The sequence below is a fragment of the Triturus cristatus genome, chromosome 4_1 (genome assembly GCF_964204655.1).
Source record: "Triturus cristatus chromosome 4_1, aTriCri1.1, whole genome shotgun sequence".
Taxonomy (NCBI): Eukaryota; Metazoa; Chordata; class Amphibia; order Caudata; family Salamandridae; genus Triturus; species Triturus cristatus.
In genome coordinates, this window is record NC_140585.1 from 1,097,104,520 (window position 1) to 1,097,125,303 (window position 20,784).

Genomic DNA, 20,784 nt, shown 5'->3' on the forward strand with positions numbered 1-20,784 from the left:
CATGGGCAGCAGACTTGCAGATCTTGAAGAAAAGTTCACCATCCGTCCAGGGAGGCATTGGTGGTAATTAAGAGAGGAAAGGGAGTGGTATCGAAAGAGACCAATTGAAATATTCCTGTGCTGGGTCTACCAGGATATGGGTTGAACCATTGCTGCTGTCATTGATAATAGATTGTCAAAGGTTCCCTTCGCCTGCAGCCATTGTGTGTTAATGTCTCTTGGAGAAGATGCTTTCTGAGACGGCAGAAAGGAATAAGAGGGATGCAGGGTGACATCATCCCCAGGAAAGACTTGTAACGGCGAACTGAAAGAGACTTTCTTTTTTGGATTAGTTGAGCCAGAGACATCAGCTTTAACTGTCTCTCTCTCTGGGGGGAAAGCTTTGTTAAGATTTGTGTCCAGGATTGCCACTAAAAAGGTGTTGCTTTTGGAAGGCTGCAAGACTGATTTTTCTTTATATAAGGTAAGGCCCAATCTGGTGAATAGCTTTTGCAAGCTGTCGTGGATGTCTGAGCTGCAGTGATGGATGGTGCTTTGATCAGCCAGTTGTCTAATAGGTAAACACCTGATGTAGTTGCTTTCTTACAAAAGCTGCTACCATAGCTAAGCATTTCGTCAATATCCTCAGTGGAGACTTTAGGCCAAACGGTAGGACACTGGATTGATAATGGCTCCTGGCTATAGCGAACCGCATATACTTCCTGTGAGAGGGATGAATGGGAATATGTAAGTATGTGTCTTGTAGGTTAAGGGTGGATGAAATCTCCTGGATTTAGAAACAACAGAATGCCCTGCAATGTGACCATGTCAAAGGACTATTTCTTTATGTAGGTATTATGAGCCCTCAAGTCATAGGTCGCCATTGTCTGAATATTTTGTGGACCAAAACTAAACGGGAGTAAACCCCCTTTCCTCTCTGTGACGCAGGAACCAATTATATTGTTCCTTGCTCCAGCATTATAAGGATTTCTAAAAGCAGGAGATGCAGATGTTTCACCACTTTTGACTGAGGAGGAGTATGGGCTGGAACCTTAAGAACTCTAGAGTATTGCCAAAATGAATGAGGTTGAGGAACCATTGGTCCATAGTTAGTTTCCGCCAGTGTTGGAGGTGTGCTTAATTATTTCCCCCTATGTTGACTTGTGAAGGAAAAGGGAATAAAGCCAGAGCATGACGGTTGTCATTGATGACGAGAGGAATCCTTTCCCAGTCGTACTGCTCTGCCTCTTGGGGTAGATCTGCTGAACGCTGCTGGTGGTGGTTGATGCTGAGTGTATTGACAGTAGGGCTGAGAGGAGGAGGTGAAAGAGGGATTCTGATATTGCTGGCATCCTCCACTTTATGGTGGAAGAGCCCTTCCTCAAGCTCACCTAGAGGATATCTTCCAATACTGAAGCACCCCAACGACTTTGGAGTGTCGGTGTCTATCTGGATAGCCTGAAGGGCCTCATCAACATGGCCTCTCCATCAAAAGGGAGGTCAAGGATCTTGTTCTGGACCTCAGGTCGGAAAGACCTAGCCCTGAGCCAGCCTTGTCAGTGCAAGACGGCTGCGCCTGCCAGCAGTCTAAAAGCTGTGGTGGCAATATCCATGGTTCAACCAATAATTTCTGAGGATATCTGCTCCCCTTCCTCAAGGATTTTTTTAGCCTCTGTTTTACTGTCCTCCAGAAGTTGATATAAGTATGCCACATGGTCGTACCACATTTGACAATCATAACGCCCCAAAACTGCAAGAGCATTGGCCGCTGTGACCATGAGTGGTGACATCGAAGAGAATCTCTTCCCTGCATTGTTGAGGCATCTGCCTTCTTTAAACAGAGGCGCTGTTATTGGAGCCGACAGGTTCTTTGACTTCCTCTACGCAGCCTGCGAGACAACACAATAAGGCTTTGGGTGATCTACAAGACAAGAAGGAGTGTCATCTGAGGACTTATATTTCTTCTCTAGTCAAGTAAGGGCTGAAGTTGCTGTTGCTGGAGCCTTCATGACTTTGAGGCTTTCCTCCCAGATATAGCTAACAATGGGCACAGCTCAAAAAGATTTCCTAAAAGGCTCCTTAAAGTCATATAGGAAAGATTTAATTTGAGAAGGGGGCATCGGTAAATCAAAACGTTTGGCAGCTCTCTTAACCGAGATAAGGAATCTACCAATATCCTCCAGTGGAAAATCAATGGGAATTGGTGATGAAGAGGATGGTGTGGGTATGAGATAGTCATTTAATTCCTGGTGCGGGTCTCTAAGTTCTCCCTCTTCATGGTCATCGTCAGTGGTCACAGGATCTTGTTGGAGAGAACGTTGAGGTGAATGGTGAGTAGATGTAGCAAATAAAGTAGGATTCCACTGCGGAGTGGATGGAGGAATAGAGAGTGGTGGAGGTGGTAATGCAGGTTGCTCAGCAGGAGGAGACGCGGTGAAAAACTTGTCCTATAGTCTGACATGAATTGTAAGTCAGCGATCAACGAAGATGCCTTGCAGACCCTCTCCTCCTGGTAAGGTAGGCAATACTGCTCTTAAGGATCAAAATAATGTTGATCTTCATATTCCTCTTCATAGTCATCTTCCTGGCATTTCATCTGCAATTCTGATGGACTGTGCGCATATCCGAATGGACTATCCTCACCTAAATCCTGTTCTTCCAGTAGGTATGATGGAACCAATGGTGTCAACTTACTGGGAGAGGTGAGTTCTGGTGTTAAGTGTCTTAATCTGCCTTGTTCACTGTTTTTTGCTAATTTTTCCCACGTTGACCGGATCATCGATGGCGTCATTGATGAAGTCGCCGATAGAGATGTAGTCAATAAAGGCGCCGACGAGGAAGTCAGCATCGTTGCCGACATCAGTGGAAGTGTAGCTGCCAGTGGACAACGGCGGTGTCACCGGCAGTGGCGTCGATGGTTGGATGGAACCTGTTGACGAAGTCCCTTTGTAAATCGGCACTGAGGGCCGGTCGATGGCAAGAGGCATTGACGACGATGAGGATTTTTTCATCTACTGTAAGTTTTTCGTCGTCCATTTTTCCACTCGGGGTACAGAAGACGGCTTTTTAACAACATGCATCACCTGAGATGGTGATGTAGGAGGCTCAGATCTGTGTTTTTAGCAAGCTGTCTGCAGAATAACACTCTTTAATCTAATTTTCCTCTTTGTGAGGAGATTTTAAAGAGTTGCACCTGTAAGACCCAAGAGCTTTCTTTTTGAAGGCTTTTTTGGGGCCTTCAATTGAGGAGTGAGTGTGAGGGGGTCTCTCCCTTTTATGTGATCCTCTTGAAGACGAAGATGCTTCATCACTGTCATCACTGGAAAGTGGGCCCTTCCTTGATTTTAGCTTTTAAAGCCAAATTAGAAGGTGCACCTCACGGTCTCGTAATGCCTTGGTGGAAAAAGTGTGACATACCTTCAATTTTTTTGGCCTTGTGATTGGGGTAAAGGCAATAGATGCAGTCTTTGTGAGGATCATCAGTATGAAGCCTTTTCTTGGAGCAGGTAGCACAAGCTCTGAAGAGACTTTTATTTTCCTTATCTGACATGGTAAAGTCAGGAGAAAAGAACTGAAGATTGAAGATGAAGGGACTATAAGTCCAAAACTGCTCTATGAGGAGAAAAAATGGTTGATAAAGACCTTGGAGTAGCAGTAGAGTGAAGGAACTGAGCACAGCTCAGTGGAGACTCCCTAGCACAGACGTGAGGTAGAAAATCTGAAGGGCTGGAGCTTCTCTCACGAGTGTTCTAAAGGGTAGGGCATTCTCATTGGTTGAAACCTATTTTTAGTCTCTTTTAACAAACAACTTGGATATGTTACAAAACTAAAGCCACTTAGGGCATTTTTTTCTGGTTTCTGTTAACGGTATATTGCTATTTTAATGTACTGGGGGCTTCCATTTCAATGACGGGAAATGATTCAAGCATGAAATGATTCAAGCATGAAATGATTCATGACAAGCAGCTGGTACATGAAACTGATCCAATAAAGGAACAGGTCTCATTGAAGGAATTTCCCCTATTGAATCAGAATTCTTTAGTAGAAATCCTAACCCATCTTAAATCTTTTTCACCCTCTGACCCAGCCCCGCCTACTATTCTCTATAAGATCAAAAAGACCATTTCCTCAGTCTTAGTTGACCTGATTAATGCCTCCTTTCTCACAGGAACTGTGCCTCTCTTGTGAAAACGGGCAATGGTTAAGGCTCTGCTAAAGAAGCCCAACTTAGATCCGGAAGATTGGGCGAACTATCGACCTATCTCCCTGCTTCCTGGCATAAGTAAAATTGCTGAGAAGCATGTAAACTCTGTCCTTTCGGGCTTCTTGGAAAAGAATGACTTGCTCCATTTCTCACAAACAGGTTTCAGATCATAGCAGGGCACTGAGACTGCTCTCCTGTTGGTAGAGGAGGAAACCAGGAAGATTCTTGACTACGGAGGCTGCACTGCAATTATTTTATTAGATCTTAGTGCAGCCTTCGATACAGTCAACCATTTGCTCCTGATCAGCAGACTTCGAGATGTTGGAGTTAAAGGAATGGCACTGAAATGGCTGCAATCTTCTTTAGAAGACAGAGTTTTTTTTCGGTTTTTGAGGAAGACTGTATCTCCAAACCAGTACCCCTTACCTGTAGAGTCCCTCAGGGATCTGCATTAAGCCCCACCCTGTTCAACGTCTACCTGAGTTCTCTGGCACATATAGCCACCCCATTTGGGGTGCAGATTGTCACCTATGAAGACGATACTCAGCTAGTCGTCTCACTGAACAAAAAAGATAACTCAGGAGGGGCCCTTGCCTCTTGTCTAGAAAAAGTGGCTAGCTGGATGGATACTTCATATTTGAAGCTCAATGGAGCTAAAAAAGAAATAATGCTTCTTGGCAATGCGGCACCCTCAATATAGATTCTTGGTGGCCTAACAGCCTAGGACCCCCCCACCTCCCCCCCCCCCACTCCGAAAAAGTCTATAAAAAGCTTAGGAGTCGTACTGGACGCCAACCTAGATTTCAAGGAACAGGCGCGGAAGGTGCCTGGCACCTGCTACGGCCTTCTGCGGATGATCAGGAAAATTCTCCCCATTCTACCCTTTCTGGCCAGAAGACTGTTAGTACAAGCAGTAATCCTATCAAGACTGGATTATGCGAATGCTATGTATCTTGGAGCTCCATTGTCCACCAGTAAAATATTACAGACTGTTCAAAATTGTGCAGCCCGGCTGCTTTTAAATGTTCCTAAACGATTTTCAGCCAAACCTGCTTTAGCCTCATTACATTGGCTTCCCATCCAAGAGAGGATTCAATTTAAGGCTATGTGCATTGCACTTAAAGAACTGGCGGGAAAAGGATCCCCGTTGATTCAGGCCATGATTCTTCCCTACCAGCTTAAAAGAGTCCTAAGATCAGAGGGTAAATACTTTTAACAGTCCCAAAAATCAAACGAACAAGAAGTGGAGGCCGCCTGTTTTCATATAGTGTTGCCAAGTTTTGGAATCTTATTCCCCTCCACATCCGCTCCCAAGCTAATTACCATCATTTTCGTAAACAGTTAAAAACGTTTCTCTTTCCCTGATACGTTATGATTTTGGTTTGGTGTTTTCCTTAGCGCTGGGATGCCTTTGGGTAACCAGGCGCTTTACAAGTGCTTCTTCATTCATTCATTCATGTGAATCTGTGAAGATTCCAGGACTGTAGTAACACACGTTACTTCCCCTGAATAAGGAAAAACATGCATGACCCCGAAAATTTGGATGCAAATCACTTTGGGTTTTTTCACTTTCCTTGTGAAATAACAGGCCCAAATCTGCATATTTTTACTACCTGTTTGAAACAGGTGGTAAATGGCTGCAAGAGCTTTATATAGGCCAGTCATGCAAATGGGAGAGAAGAGCAGGTCAGGTGACTGGAAAGAGCATTTGCAGCTCGCCCAATTTGCAGGAGCAGGGTGGGCAGGGGCCAAATGAAGCAGCTGCCCACAACCAACAACAGCACCACACACAGGGCCAAATCCTCTGATCTTAAGCCTGGAAAAACGGTCTAGAGACATTGAATGGCCAGGAGAGATCTCCCTTCTGGGGATACTGTTCTGGGCTACTCATAATGAGGGGCTTACAGTTCGCTATGGAGTTTAAAGTCCTACCCTAGGAATTCTTTCTTTGGGTTTGCCTCAGACACGCATATTAAGACACCTACTCTATGTTTCAATGTTCATAGTATAGCTTCGTTTCTATCTAACAATGAAATTAAGATGTTCACTTTTAGTGTTTTCTCAGAGACTAAAGTTTAGTCAATCTGATGATGCTTATGATTTCTGTCGACTGGTTGGTAGCTTCATGGACAATGGTATGATCTTCCTGAAAGCATGAAAGCCATGTAGTACCATTGTCTGTACTCTTTCCGTCTAACCAGACCACTTGGGCCTTTTATGTCTTTAAAAACAGAACTGTCGTTTGTTGGATGCTTTCTTTTTTTCTTTACGGAGTTTTATATAACGCAAACTTGACCCGAATTGGGTATCAGAGCACTTTACATAGCACCAGTTGCATTACATGAGGACACATTCATTTTTGTTGGGCACGGGGAGATTAAGTGATTTGCCCTAAATCACAGGATGTTCAGCGTCATTGCCGAGACTCGAACCCAGTTCCACAGATTCGAGGCCGACCACCCTAGCCATTAGGCCAACTTCTCTCCCCAAAGCTTTGCACCCTGACTTCATTTTGATCTGTTTGAAGTATATGAGCATATTAAACAAAGCCAAAATGTTGCAGTGAAGGACATCTTACATTTCGCCAGGGTTTGTCTCATCGACAACTGACCTTCAAACTTTAAGGAAGGTCTTTTGAGTGTTTGCCATTCATATATACTTCAACTGCCTGGTCTGGATCCTGATTCTGTTTTACAGTGGCTATGCAAGATGTATTTCACAGAGATTAGTTAAAGTGACATGGGTGAATAGTTTAACCACAGTTGCAGCTCTTGATTTATTTCCTTGTGCATACACACAAAGCTCAGGCTATCGCCAGCTTTATAAGTGGGCACATCGCTGCATCCTAAGTTGTTGAGGTTTCCTATGACTTCCGTGACTGGATACTTGTGGATCTGTCCCCGCAAAGGCTGAAGATGCCCAATATCAATATTTATGGTGCCATGGAAATTTTTAGAAGTACACTTAGGGCTTCATTAAGGTCTTGGCAGAACAGGGGCACCACCATTTTTCATGTCCCCCCCACACTCTAATTAGAGTCAGCAGGGGCGGTTCCTCCTTTGGGGCATGAGAGCATCGCTCCACTTCCTGTAATCAACCATATACAATATATGTGTATAATATTTACTTTTAACAAAATAAAATGCTTTGCTACCTTGCTCCAGTGTCTTGAATAGTGGGTCTATGACTGCTGATTGACAGTAGGGAAGACTAATGCCCTAAGGTTCGAAGTGTTTCAATAAGAAGGGGGTGTGCCCTAATCCTCCACCCACATCTTGGCAATATACACAACACGAAACAAAAATGATGCGGTGGAATTAATCAAAGAAAGCTTTGTAAACTTGAAGGAAAACCTTAATTAGTCCCTCAATAGAGAAATATTCTCTCCACAACGATTTATCTTTTTATAAAGGAGCACTCACACTGGTCTGAAATCCAGATGTATATCTCTATGTATATATTTGTTGAACTGCAGATCAAATATCTACATTTACATACAAAAAAAAGATACAAAATATACTATTTCGCGACACCAATCCTTATAAAACCTGTATTCAATATTGGTGTCGCTATATAGATGACATCTTTATGATATGGGAATGCAAAGAAGAGACCTTGACACAGTTTCATAACTGGTTGAATATGAATATGAGATTGGCTGACCGTAAATTCACGGCGTCAAGTAATAAAGATAAGATCAACTTCCTTGATGTTTGGGTACAAACCAATAGCGGTGTCCTAGAAGTCAGCTTATACACTAAGCCGACAGACAGGAATACCTTGTTACACTTCTCTAGTGGTCATGCAAGAAGTCTCAAAGAAAATTTGCCATATGGGCAATTCTTGAGAATACGGAGAAATTGTACAAATAAAAACAACTACTTCACTAATGCAGAAGTACTAAAGAACAAACTGTTAAACAGAGGATATCCCCGCAAGTTAGTCAAAACTTCTCTTAAAAGAGCCTGGTATACACCGAGGCAGGACCTAAAGAAAGATATGAAATGACGCAAATGTCATGTGTACTCACATATAATCTGAAAGCCAACAGAGTCAAAAAGATATCCTGAATAACTGGAGGATGATAAACAATTTAGGATTACCAAAACCGCTCTTTGCATTCCGCAAACGAAAGAATCTTCGGCAACAACTAGTAAAAGCTGCTCAACCAGCAGAAAAGAGACAGAATCTGAGAGGAATGCTAGGTCTACTACCAGTGGTGGGACATTATAGGTGCCAAAATTGCTTCGCGTGCGCACTCACAGCACATTCAAAAGAAGTTACAATCAATGGACAACAACACATTCGAATAACTTTCTTTAATTGTAACACTAAGGACGTTATCTACTGTTTAAAATGCCCATTCAATAGGCACTATATCGGGCAAACGACACAACCGATAAAGAATAGAATCCTCCAACATAAATCACGGATAAAGTGTAAGACTCCAGGAGCTCCCCTAGTAGAGCACTATTACAACCATGGCCATACTGAAAATGGCATTCTATGGACAGTGTTGATTACACTACAAAATGTCACCCAAGAGAATATACAGGCAAGATTGATTAGACTTTAAGCTAGACTTTTTGAAAAATACCACACAGCAACTACAGGCCTCAATGATAGGGACGAAATTTGGGCCTTGATACAACAATGAATGGCTATGTAACTAGCCTAGAGTTCACTCTGTAGCTTACTCTGTAGATCAGTCTGCGTTAGATATAATTTGAAGTGGTAGTACTCTATCGTTGTTTTGTTGCCTGGATAGATGATGTAAATATACCTTTCCCTGTAATAGTTAACAGTGTGATGAGATATACATCTAAGAAGGGTTCGATAATGGTTGTTAATTTAGTGGCATGATGCATGCCATGTTTAAAAAGAAATTAATCTTGGTGTCACCACATGATATATGTTGGACGACTATGATGCTTTGGCATCAACAGAGATTTTGAGGGGTAACATAGAGCGACTACAACCCTGGGTGTTAGTTTTTTTTGGTATTTTTATTCATTTATTTTCACTCACAATATTGATTTTCTTTTTAGTGCCTCTTTCGCTTTTTATTTTTATTTTCTCTGGAAGTTTATTTGATTTGTTACCTTCTCTTAATTATGTTTACGAAAGATAGTGAGGATCAGAGTCTGTCTTTCATATGTAGGATATGGAATCACTACCACCGAGATAGTGAGTCTGAGTTTGTTCTCAGTATACATTTTCACGGAATGTTCATTACGCGGTTACGTTTTCATCCGCGTTACGCGCTGTTCGGCGCCTGAAGCATTTTGGACGGACAGGACCCGCTGGTTTTGAATTCTTTTCTCTGGTAAGCCTTCGCTAACCTGATGTATATATTTAGTATGCCCGCATAGGCATGGGCTGAGCCGCCCAGATTTATAATTCCGGTGCGTGCTTTTCTTTCAGATTTCGCCGAGGCTCTAATTCGAAACCAGGCAAGTTGCTATTAGTGATTTCTCCCCCGAACCAGCGAAGGAGTGCCCATTCCATCATTCCCCCTTTACAAGTAGGTACAAATGGGGGTTTCTTTTGCTGTCCTTTGAGCATCGTAATCTGGAACTCAGTTGTAGTTTTGTTACAGTCACCTTTCATATAGACCCTGATAAGTATTTTTATGTCCCTCCAGATTTACTCCTTATAAGAGTGATCTAGCATTCCTGGTACAGTTTTCAGTTTACTGTGTCCAGATAAATGTAGTATTACTGGCAAGTCACGAAGGTTAGAAGTTTTTCTTAGTTGTCTGTGTATACTTGGGTTGTATTTTGCACTTTATAATTTAAATGTATTATGACACGTTTGGTGGTGTATACTAGTGTCTGGGGATTTGTTTGCTTTTTCTTGGTATTCATTTTAGATTATCCCTAACTAATCCAGTAGTTATTTCGTTTCTCTGACACAACCTTTTACTTTTCCACATCACTCCATTGGGTGAGATTAACATGGTGGTCAGACAGGAAGATATGGTGTCTATACTTCTGTATGCTCGTTTGTTATCCACAGAAATAATCTGGTGTAGTTATACCAGAGGTGTAACACTGAAGGTTTTCGTAAATCTCCTATGAGTAGTAGCTTGTATATATCTGTATAGATGTGCATATGTATAGATGTGCATATGTATATATGAAGGATCGTACTTCTTTGTGTTTTAAGTTTCCTTTCAGCCCCCAGTCCTGATGTGGCCCAGATGAAAAGGGCTGAAACGCGTCGGCTTGACAGATAAAAGAAGCCATGACAATTCTTGACTCTTATAAAAAGGAACTTTACAACATCATCTAATATAGGAAAAGGGGTAGAGACTCATTATTACCCCGATTGGTGTTGATATAAGGGTTATCTTGACGACACGGGTTGCGACCCATAGTGGTTTTGAAAAAGTTGTTTTTCGCAGCCCCAAAAAGATTAGAGCAACAAGGATTCTGTTTTTGAGATAAAAGACATTATTTGATCGTTTATGTATGTTCAATTTACCCGTATATAATTTTGTGTATTAATGTTATTTGTATTATAAAAAAAAATCTTTTTCTATTGTTGTTTTGTATGTAAATGTAGAAATTTGATATGCTGTTCAACAAATATATACATAGAGATATACCCCTGGATTTCAGACCAGTGTGAGTGCTCCTTTATAAAAAGATAAATGGTTGTGGAGAGAATATTTCTCTATTGAGGGACTAATTAAGGTTTTCCTTCAAGTTTACAAAGCTTTCTTTGATCAATTCCGTCGCATCATTTTTGTTTCGTGTTGTCTAAGGTTCGAAGTTTGCATGTGAGATTGGACGACTCTCTTGTGATGCCCGATCCGACATGCCTTTCCAACTGGCACGGTGTCAAGAAGCTGAGGGAAATGCAGACACAAGCTCCCAGTCTCCTAATGAGCACTGGTTTGCCTGCCTGAACCAATCTGGGTGCTGCTCTCATACTGTTGACTATTGCAAACAAAATGAGAGCAGCATCTCGATTGGTTATGTTAACTGGTTGCAGTCTGTCTACGTGCCCACGCTACAGAGGGTGTAAAAGTGAAAGCAGAACTCTTTGCAGGAGTTATCTTCACAGCAGCTTTCGCCTTTCGCATGCTGCTATATATCAATGGCAGCACTGCTTCAGTAAGGATCCGGGCACTGGTATTAGAATTGCTGGCACATGCAAAGAACTGGGGGTAAGAAAAATGTCCTAAAGAAACGCATGGTGGGACAGAGATTTGAGCTGGTAATTCTTTTTTATCATTACACTGCGCCCTAGAGCAGAGTGAAATAAGGCAGTAATCAAAGCAAAAAGGAGGAAGAGTCAGATTACTTTGACAAACAGAATGCACAGGAGGTGTCTTTTATTGCTCTAAAGGAAGTAAAGTTTGGCATCCAGCTCTTAGACCTCTCATCATTGTTTGCTGGAATTTAGGTACTCTACGAATCACCACTTTCAATGGTCACCAGCCACCACTGAGAGTCAGTGAAGCCCCAGGTTTGTATCAGTGAAAATCTATGACCAGGCAACCAGTCTGCCAAGTGGCCATAAGCTCACAATTACCATCATCCCACCACAATGAAGATGGGACCACTATCAAACGTTTTCCTGTCTGCGACCACCATGCTTAGCATGGGAGGGAAAAATATTCAATTCTGAGAGCTGGGACCATTTGTTCTTTACTTTTTTCTATATTTTTCTTCTTTTATTGTACGAAACACATTGCATTGCTAGTATACATTGTACAACATTACAAGGTTGGTTTAGGTTGTAGTCTTGACAATACTTACATTTTGACACCGTGTCACATATGACCATTTTATGCTATACATCACAGACTAGTGCATGCACATAGCCCTCTTTCCGCTCCTATCGCTTATCCCATCTATTCTGTTGCAGAGTCTTTTTTATCAGTTAACTTTCTTAAGGTCTGGCTCGCTTGCTTTCCTTCGGCTTCCCCCGTCTCCTTTCCCACCAGATATGCCTGAAAAGGCAATATCTTGCAATCCCTGGGCAATACCATGCTATATGTATGAAATCAGCAGTGCGTGCGTGCCAACATGGGCATTCCTTCGTGTCCCTAAGTCCATATCTGAAGAGTCTCTCCGGGTGATATATATTCTATTTATGTACTTAAAGTGAATAAGCCTGTGTCTGCCATTTAGAGACACCGAACAGGTCACTGAGCAACAGTGCTGCCAACCCTTATCATCTATCGGTTTCTCCAAATCCCTCTGCCATTCAAGTCACGCTTTCGTGAGCTTCGGCCTGCTCTCTTCCTGCACCAAAGCATATATTTTCTTTATCAATCTAGCGGCGGAATCTCACTGTATTAGTGTTGTCAGTGCTGATATGTTTGGAGGTTCCTGCATATCCTCTCCTAGTATTCCGCACACGGCATGCCTCACTCTAAAATATTGGAACTGTGCTATGGGCTGCCTGTTCTCTGCATTCCCCTGCAGGGCTTCTCATTCTTTAACTGCCCCGTTCTCAAAGAGATCCCCCATTTTGGTGATTCCCATAATTTGAAATGCACGCACTACCTCCCTTTTCTGACTTATTCCCAGCCAAGCACACCATTCTACGTTCATATGCGGGGAGTACAGTAGAGAGCCTGTGTAATATTCTAGAATTCGTTTCCAGGCATGAATTATGGAATTCAGGGAGTTTAAAACTCTGTGCTCCCTTGTAGGGTTCCTAAACAGCGTTCGGGAGGGCGTGTGAGGGATGGCTGTGACTTTTTCAAGATGTTTGTGTAGTAGTGTTTGCTTACTAGCCATCCAATGGAGTGCCGGCGCACCCTGCATCACTCTGCAATATAACTCCAAATCGGGCGCTTTAAGGCCACCCATATCATAGGGTAAGACTAATATCTTCCCATTGCACCGTATTCTGCTTTTCAGCCCAGACCAGCCTCAGCACTAAGGACCGTAATTTGTCAAAGAATGGTCGCGATATCAGGATATTCTGAAAAAGGAACAAAAACCTGGGAGCACTACAATTTTAATAATTGAGACACGCTCCATTACAAATAAAGGGAGTGTAATCCACATTTCGATGCCCCCCTCCAGTTTCTGTATTGCTTTACCATCATTTTCCCTCAGCAACTTCTCTGGTTCTGTGTGTATTTGTATTCAGAGGTATCGAACCAGTTCCTCTGTTCAACGAAGGGGGAAATCTGACACCATCCGAGCTGTGCTGGTGGAAAGTGAAAAGATAATGGACTCATCCCAATTGATCAGGAGCCCTGAGAGGCCCCCGAAGCAGACTACCTCTCCCAACACTGCAGATAGATTCCTTTCCGGGTCTCGCAGGTGTAACAGCGTGTCATCAGCATACGCTGAAACTATTACCTTGTTCTCAGGGAACCATTTACCCCTGTTTCGATGATATTCCCTTAATGCACATGCCAGGGGTTCGGCAGCTATGGCGTATAGAAGGTGCAACAGAGGACACTCTTGCCCCCTCTTAATCTCCTCATGCTCCCCACTTGTACCCTAGCCGTGTGTTTATTGTACAGTACATAGATAAGCCTAAGGTATATTTCCCCAACTCCAATTTTACATAGTGCCGCCTTTAAAAAAAAAAAAACGCTCCACAGAGTTGAACGCCTTTTTGGCAATGAGAAACACCACTGCAGCCTTTACCTCTGGATCTATATATTGAATGGCGCCGAATAATGTCCTTAAATCGTAAGTTAATGAACGGGCCGAAACAAATCCTGCCTGTTCTGTACTCACCACTTCTGGTAGTAAGAATGCCAGTCTGTTGGCCAGGATTTTTGCGTATATTTTCATATCTACATTCAAAAGTGACAACGGTCTGTACGATGAGCAGTTGTCCAGGCTTTTGCTCAGCTTTAATAATGTGGCTATTAATGCTTCGCCCATCGTTGGGCGCATAATTCCTGCTTCCATTATTTCTTCGTATAGTGTTAATAAGTGTGGAATAAGGATATCTTGGAATTCCTTATAAAAGGACACTGTTAGGCCATCTGTTCCCTGTGCTTTTACTGTCTGAATTCTGGCTAATGCCTCTTTTATCTTGAATGGGTTCAAGGGGGACATAAGGAATTCTCTGTGTTCCGGGGTGAGACATTGCATGTGTATATAATCTAGATAATCCGCCATGGCGGCCTCATCAAATGTGATGCGCAAAATGTATAGATTAGCATAATATCGCTTGAACCTATCCACTATCTGTCTGGAATCAGTGAGCACCCTGCCCTCTTCATCTAATATGCTTGTGATTACTGTGGTTTCTCTATTAGGGCGTAGCAGTGATGCTAATGCAGCGCTGGGACGTTCCCATTCCCCATATCTCCTCGCTACGGCATACTTCCCCAGGTGCTTGACCTCATCGTTGGCCATGTCTTGATAATCAGTAAGCTTTGTCTTAATATCCCCCGGGGTTCCCGCTTCGCCTGTTCTTTTGTGTTGTGCTTCTAACTCTGCTATTTCTTTCTCCAGCTGCGTTAACCTATTCCGAATGGATTTCAGGACTACTGCATGCTTAGTTATCGTGATCCCCCTAATATACACCTTAAAAACTTCCTACACTGTACTAAAGTGGTCCACTGTGCCAATATTTCTGCTAAAGTATTCCTCTGTTGCCTGCGCAACATCTGCCTTAAATACTGGGTCAAGTAGTGAATAGGGGGAGGGGGAATCTCCAGAAGAACGGCGCCATCGTGGCGCAGCCGCAATGAGAAATCTAGGATTACTGGCGAGTGATCTGAATAAGTGCGTGGAAGTGGCTTAGAGTTAACTGCTCTTGTTATGAGGCTTTGTGATATGAGCCAGTAATCTCTATACATATACGTACAATGCACAGACAAGTAGTGTGTGTATCCCCTCTCGAGCAGGGGCTGTTATCGCCATATGTCCACTAGGCCTGAGCTACGCGCAATATCTAGTAGTGCTTTGGCAGCTGCTGACTGGCGTCGGGGAGGGCCACGTGACCGGTAAAACCCAGGGTCCAGTATGCAATTGAAGTCACCCCCCAAGACCTGTAGAAGACTGCCCCTTTGCATCAAGCGATTATGAAGATTATAGTAAAATTGTGGATCATCATTATTGGGGCCATATAACCCTACCAGCTCAACCTCTAGGTCTTCTTTCGGGCATGTAGCTATGACGTATCTACTCTCCTTGTCAGTCTGTATGTTCGTCAACCGAATTCCTGCTTTACTGTCTGTCCATATGAGGACCCCTTGGGCATGGGATGTGAAGCCTGCTGTGTTACAAGTCCCCCGCATCCTTTGTTTTGTTAAGAGCGGCGCAACCGGCAGAAAGTGCATTTCCTGTAGTATGGCTACATCTACTTTATGTCTTTTTAAGTATGCCACTACTTTTCTGAGCTTTCTGTGATCATTAAGACCACATGTGATGAACCTTAGCTGCGATGACTTTAGTTTCCATGTTTCACTCTGTGCTCCTTGTGCCATCTCTGCTCTATGGTCAATGTACCTTTGTCATGTCATGTTTGTCCCAGTGTTTCATTTTTTTCTCAACTTTAACACTAAAATTTCAACCCGACTCCCCACGCTATATATCACCCAACATTGCATTGCAATAACTATTCCCTCTCATATAAACAGCCCACCTTCCCTGTGTTCAAAATTAACCCCAATCATTGCCTTATACATTGTGGAGTACACGTTGGGGTGGATGTTGCCCGCCATACTTGAGTCTGTTGGTCCAAAAGCGCCAACCAGCCAGTGCCATTTTGCGTATTGCTTGTCTCCCAACAATTACTAACTCATATTATTATTTCTGGGCCTTATTGCTATGCCGTAACTAAAGCCCAGTCAATATCATCTGCCAACGTACTGTCTAATTCTTCTATATGAGCTGTTTACCTAACCTCCTTACCCTGGAGATCCACCTATGGTGTCTACCGTTTATTAAATTGTGGGCAGGGTCACTGGGCGGACCGTGTATAGGTTTGTTTGTTTAACCATTCCCATTGCTGTTACCCAAACGAGCAGTACCTCAGTTTCTTGCAACCAGTCCATGCCTCATCACAACGTCCCACACTTCTCTTTCTGCTCTTTCCGACCTGGGGCAGGATACCTGACTGTTCATGCATTTGGCAATACTGCTATTGTTCTTCTTCCGCTGGTGTTATCTCATCTTCTTCGCGGACCCTGCACGGTGAGCTCCATTTGCTGCCGAATTCTCTCCTTTGTTTGAGGAAATGGAACACTTGTTTCGGGTCCGTAAAGTAGTGTGCTTTTCCCACCGCCTGGCCACGCAGTTTGGCTGGGGGACAAACAGCCTCCTTGCTTCGTGCACCTGTTGGGTAAAATCTGGGCACAGGGACAATTCCACCCCCTCGTACTTCAATGTCCATAATTTCCTAGTCATGCGAAGAGCAGCATATCGGTCGCAATAGTTGAGAATCCTCGTCAATATAGGACGAGGAGGTGCTCCCGGGACCGGCATGGGGGGCCAGTGATCAGTGCGCTTGCTCCTCCACGATAAGTTCAGTGAACATGTCCCCACCCAGAATCAGGGTCTCCACGAATAATTCCATATTGTCTATATGCGTCGTCTCCAATGATATGCAGATTGTGCCTCCTAGAATGTGCTTTTAAGTCTTCAGTTTTGGCTTTCAGTAATTGTTAAATTTTAGCTATCTGCTTTTGCTCTACGGAGTCTGCCGCTATGACGTCTTCAGCATCCGAGACCCGCTTTTCAACTATGTCTTGGCTCTCTGTGTGTTTATCAAGTCTCTCCGTCATCCTATCCCTGTGGAATGTCAATGCATTGATTTTACTGTCAATCTTCGTGAGGCTTCATTACATAGCTACGAGTATCTGCTTCAGGTCTGCATGGGGTTTGTTCTGCCTCATCAACTTCTGGTTCTATGCTGCTGTGATCTGGTTCTTTGGACCTGTGAGTCTTTCATGCTTCTAAGTGCAGCCTGGGCTGCGTTTTGTCTGTCTTCCCCATGGCACAGGATGCTTCTATAGCTTGTACTCTCATTCCAAACCAAAGTGCTGCCGCACAGACCCACGTGCCAGACATAATAATTGTAAAGGATATTCAGGGACCCGCTTCAAGTTGATGGTGCAGTGCACCGGGCCCCTCGCGGCATACGATCTTAGTGTGCTCGCTCGAAGTCTATACTGCTCTGCCCTCCTCATGAGGTTTCTATGCTCTGCACACCACTTCTAGTGATCACTCAGATGATGGTGTGTGGATCACCATTTGCAATCTTTTGCATGAACTTTCCTTTGCATGCCTCCTGGTTGCGACCATTACCTTGGCCCTTAAGGTGCTCCTGTCACGTGGGGGACTTTCAGGCAATATCAGGTACCTCGGTCATGAGCGTCGAACCAGTGTGACTGTAGGCCCAACTAAAATGCACCACATCTTGCTTCCCCCAAAGCACCCTGAGATCCTCAAAACTCCTCTCTTAGGCGTAGCTTAGTTATGTTTAACGCTGTTTCTCGTTGCCTTGCCGGTGACTCCTCTGTTGGGAACCAAAGATAGCCCTTTGTCTATAGTGTGCAGCCCTGTAATCTGTCTACAGTGAGCTTCTGGAGCACCTGGGCTGGCGCGGCCCTACCCTGTGTCAGGCCACCTCAGGCTGCATTTGCAACACCTCCCGCGCTGAATGGGATCTTACTTGGACAGCCAGCCATATGTGTCCCATGTCGCTCTGTGCATTGCGGTCTATTTCTGATAACTGTGTTGGTATCATGCAGTGGAGGTCTCATGTAAAACTGCCGACCGGAGCGCGTTATTTATGGTTGTGCCATGCCCTTCAGAGTCGCTGCTCTGGGCTACTGCCATTGGGGTCACCTGTGTCTCCTGCGCTCTTCCAGACACTCGGCTCTCCGGGTCGTCATGGTCCGCATATTACCGTCGGCGGGGGCCCAGCTTCAGTATCTTGCTAATCAACGTAGCCCTGTCTCATCTCTCCTCTCGCCATGGCTCACTTCACTTCTACGTGGGGCAACAATGTACGGTTGGTGCAGCGTTCTATTTCCCAGCCGCCATTCTAGCCTCAGGGGGATCTCCAGACGGGAGTAATTTTTCTCGCTTCGGCAATGCAGCTCTGGGATCCGACACCAGATTCCCGACATTGGGTTGTCTACAAGGCAGTTCTGCGGTTACTTCATATTTTTTGGAGCTGTGGGTGACAGGATTTTGCTGCTACGTTGGTCGGCTGGCCGGAGCTCTACTTCGTTGCAGCTATCTTGGAGCCAGGTAAGCTCCGCACCCCCATCATTTGTTCTTTGCTTTGAGGAAGCAAACTCCAGCTTTATGTGATTGTTTTCTTTTAAGTGAAAAGGGTTAGAAGGGCAGTTGCTATGAAAACATGGTGTGGCCTCAGCAAACCAACAGTCCAGTGAAGGGAGCTTCAACTATATCTGTATTCACAGCACAGACATCCCCAGCAGGCAAGTTAACATCTATAAATAATGAGGATGCTCCACCACTAGGGAGAAAAAGTCATGGACTCTGCCTCTTCTGTACCAGCATACTGTCTACAGTGGTCTAAATAAGGTCTTTCATTTGAGGAGTTTGTGAAGGAATGCTTAGTTAAAGTTTTCCTGCACTAGAAATAACTTAATTTGGAAATGACTGTACACTGGGGAGCCACACATTCACACATTTAAATCATAGGCATCTAGTAAGAGTTTATTGTCAGAAATAGTTTTATTCAAGCTCACTTATATTCATTCTCTGGGGCCACCAATGGTTTAACAACATATGAAGTATTTGTCTTCATGTGCAATGGACTCTGTTCACATGCCGATGTCCTTAAAATGTTGTCTTAAACTGGCAAGTAGTGTTAAATAGATATGCAAAAGTACACTAAATTCCCACACCACAATTTCCTGCTTATAGTAATAATCTTTAGCCGGTTCATAATATGACCATAAAGTACAATTTGGTATTAGTGAAGTACATGCTATTGCTATAATGGCAAAATTAAAATCAATAAACTTTTTAAAATGGAGATCCCGCTCACATTAATAACTTAGCATAAAAACAATCAGTGCATGAGAAAAGATTAATTAGTGTACATTATGTCCACAATAAAACCAGGAACACTATATCCCATACACAGTTATTTAAGAGTCACCAGAGGTTTAACATTGGACCAATAAATGAGAAGAACTGCATTATTATTACTAATTTTAAGGCCCCAACCGCTCTTTAGTGAGCAGCATCAATCATAAGGGTATCATTTGTACTTATCCTGCCCTGGCATGGTCTTGCATCTAAAACACCATGTGTGTAACAAATATCTTGATAAAGCAAAAATCAACCATGCAACAGTGTCACTTCTGAAAATCTAAACGGTGGCCTCATTTGTCTTACAGACAAGATGTGACAAATAGGAACTAACCAAGATCTCCTGTTCGCTGCATATCTGAGACAAAGGAATAAAGAATGTTCTTCTGTTTCAGGACTATCGGGACAAAATAGACATAGAGGTAAGATGTTTTTGCCATTCCATCTACATCGAAAGACATTAAGTGCAAAATGCAGTACCTGAATTGTAAGTTTCGGGATTTCGCTTGCGGGGGCTCAATCTGATTCTGGAACTCCTCACAATACAAGTTGTCTTTAAAATCCAAAAGCCTGCCAGTTAAATCACCCACGGTGTTTGGTTTCAGCCACTGGGCATAGATATAGTACCAAACTCCCCACTTAAGAGACGATCAAGGAATTTTTCTTGATACAGTGGGCGGTTAATCCACAGCTCACTCATGCCAAGGTTGTGTAGCCAAGTTTTAAGTTGTTTTAACCAGGGAATACTCCCTTTACTGCCAATGCTATTCATTCTAAAAATGATTCTCTCATAGGGAGTGGGGTATTATTATGCTAGACACGTAACCAATATGCTAGAGGTCTAAACACTGCCACCTATGCTATATTGCGGGGACCAAGGTCCAGCTGAATAGGGGTTAGGGGCGCACTGCATGGTAAGCCCAGTGTAGATCTCATAACAATATTTTCAGTTTTCTCTTTGGACAGGGCAGAAACTGACATGCTGAAGGGTGAGCTGGGAGTTGGAAGTCTGTGAGGACCATTTATTTATTTATTTTATTTATAATTTTATATAGCGCTGAATCACTCCTAAGGGTATCTCTGCGCTTGCGACAGCAGACTATCTTGAGCTAGAAGAGGTATGTTTTCATCAGCTTTCTAAAACAGAGGAGGGACATTTTCATGCGAAGATAATGGGGGAGGCTGTTCCAAAACAAAGGAGCCAAGTACGAAAAGGCCCTGCCGCCAGAACGGGCTTTATCTACTCTAGGAACAGCGAGAAGAGTTTTTGATCCTGATCTAAGTGAGGATATAGGATTGTAGGCCTTGAATTTCATTGTTAGATAGCAGGGACTCAGCTCATTTAGAGCCTTGAAAATCATGCAACCTGTTTTAAATTGCGCTCTTTTTTTAATTGGCAACCAATGTAATTCATGCAATAAAGGCAAAGAGGGGGTTCTGGCCGGAGAATCCGTAACCAGTCGAGCAGCTGTATTTTGAATGACCTGCAATTTATCCAAAGAGGCAGCATGAGCAGAGAGAAGAAGAGCATTGCAATAATCAATGTTGCTCATGAGCAAGGCCTGAATTAGGGTCTTCCTGGTGGAT

General features: G+C 43.5%; 1 protein-coding gene and 1 long non-coding RNA gene across 4 annotated transcripts in view; one reads left to right on the plus strand and one right to left on the minus strand.

The window, feature by feature from the left end:
- Positions 1–20,784, minus strand: part of CPNE8 (copine 8) — a 961,735-nt gene that overhangs the window by 735,831 nt on the left and 205,120 nt on the right. The window lies entirely within an intron of this gene.
- The window catches only part of LOC146856075 (uncharacterized), a 35,812-nt gene continuing 26,257 nt past the window's right edge, over positions 11,230–20,784 (plus strand). Inside the window, exons 1-2 of the long non-coding RNA XR_014980900.1 lie at positions 11,230–11,357; positions 19,506–19,619. This is a non-coding gene — a long non-coding RNA (uncharacterized LOC146856075). The remainder of the gene's footprint in view (positions 11,358–19,505; positions 19,620–20,784) is intronic.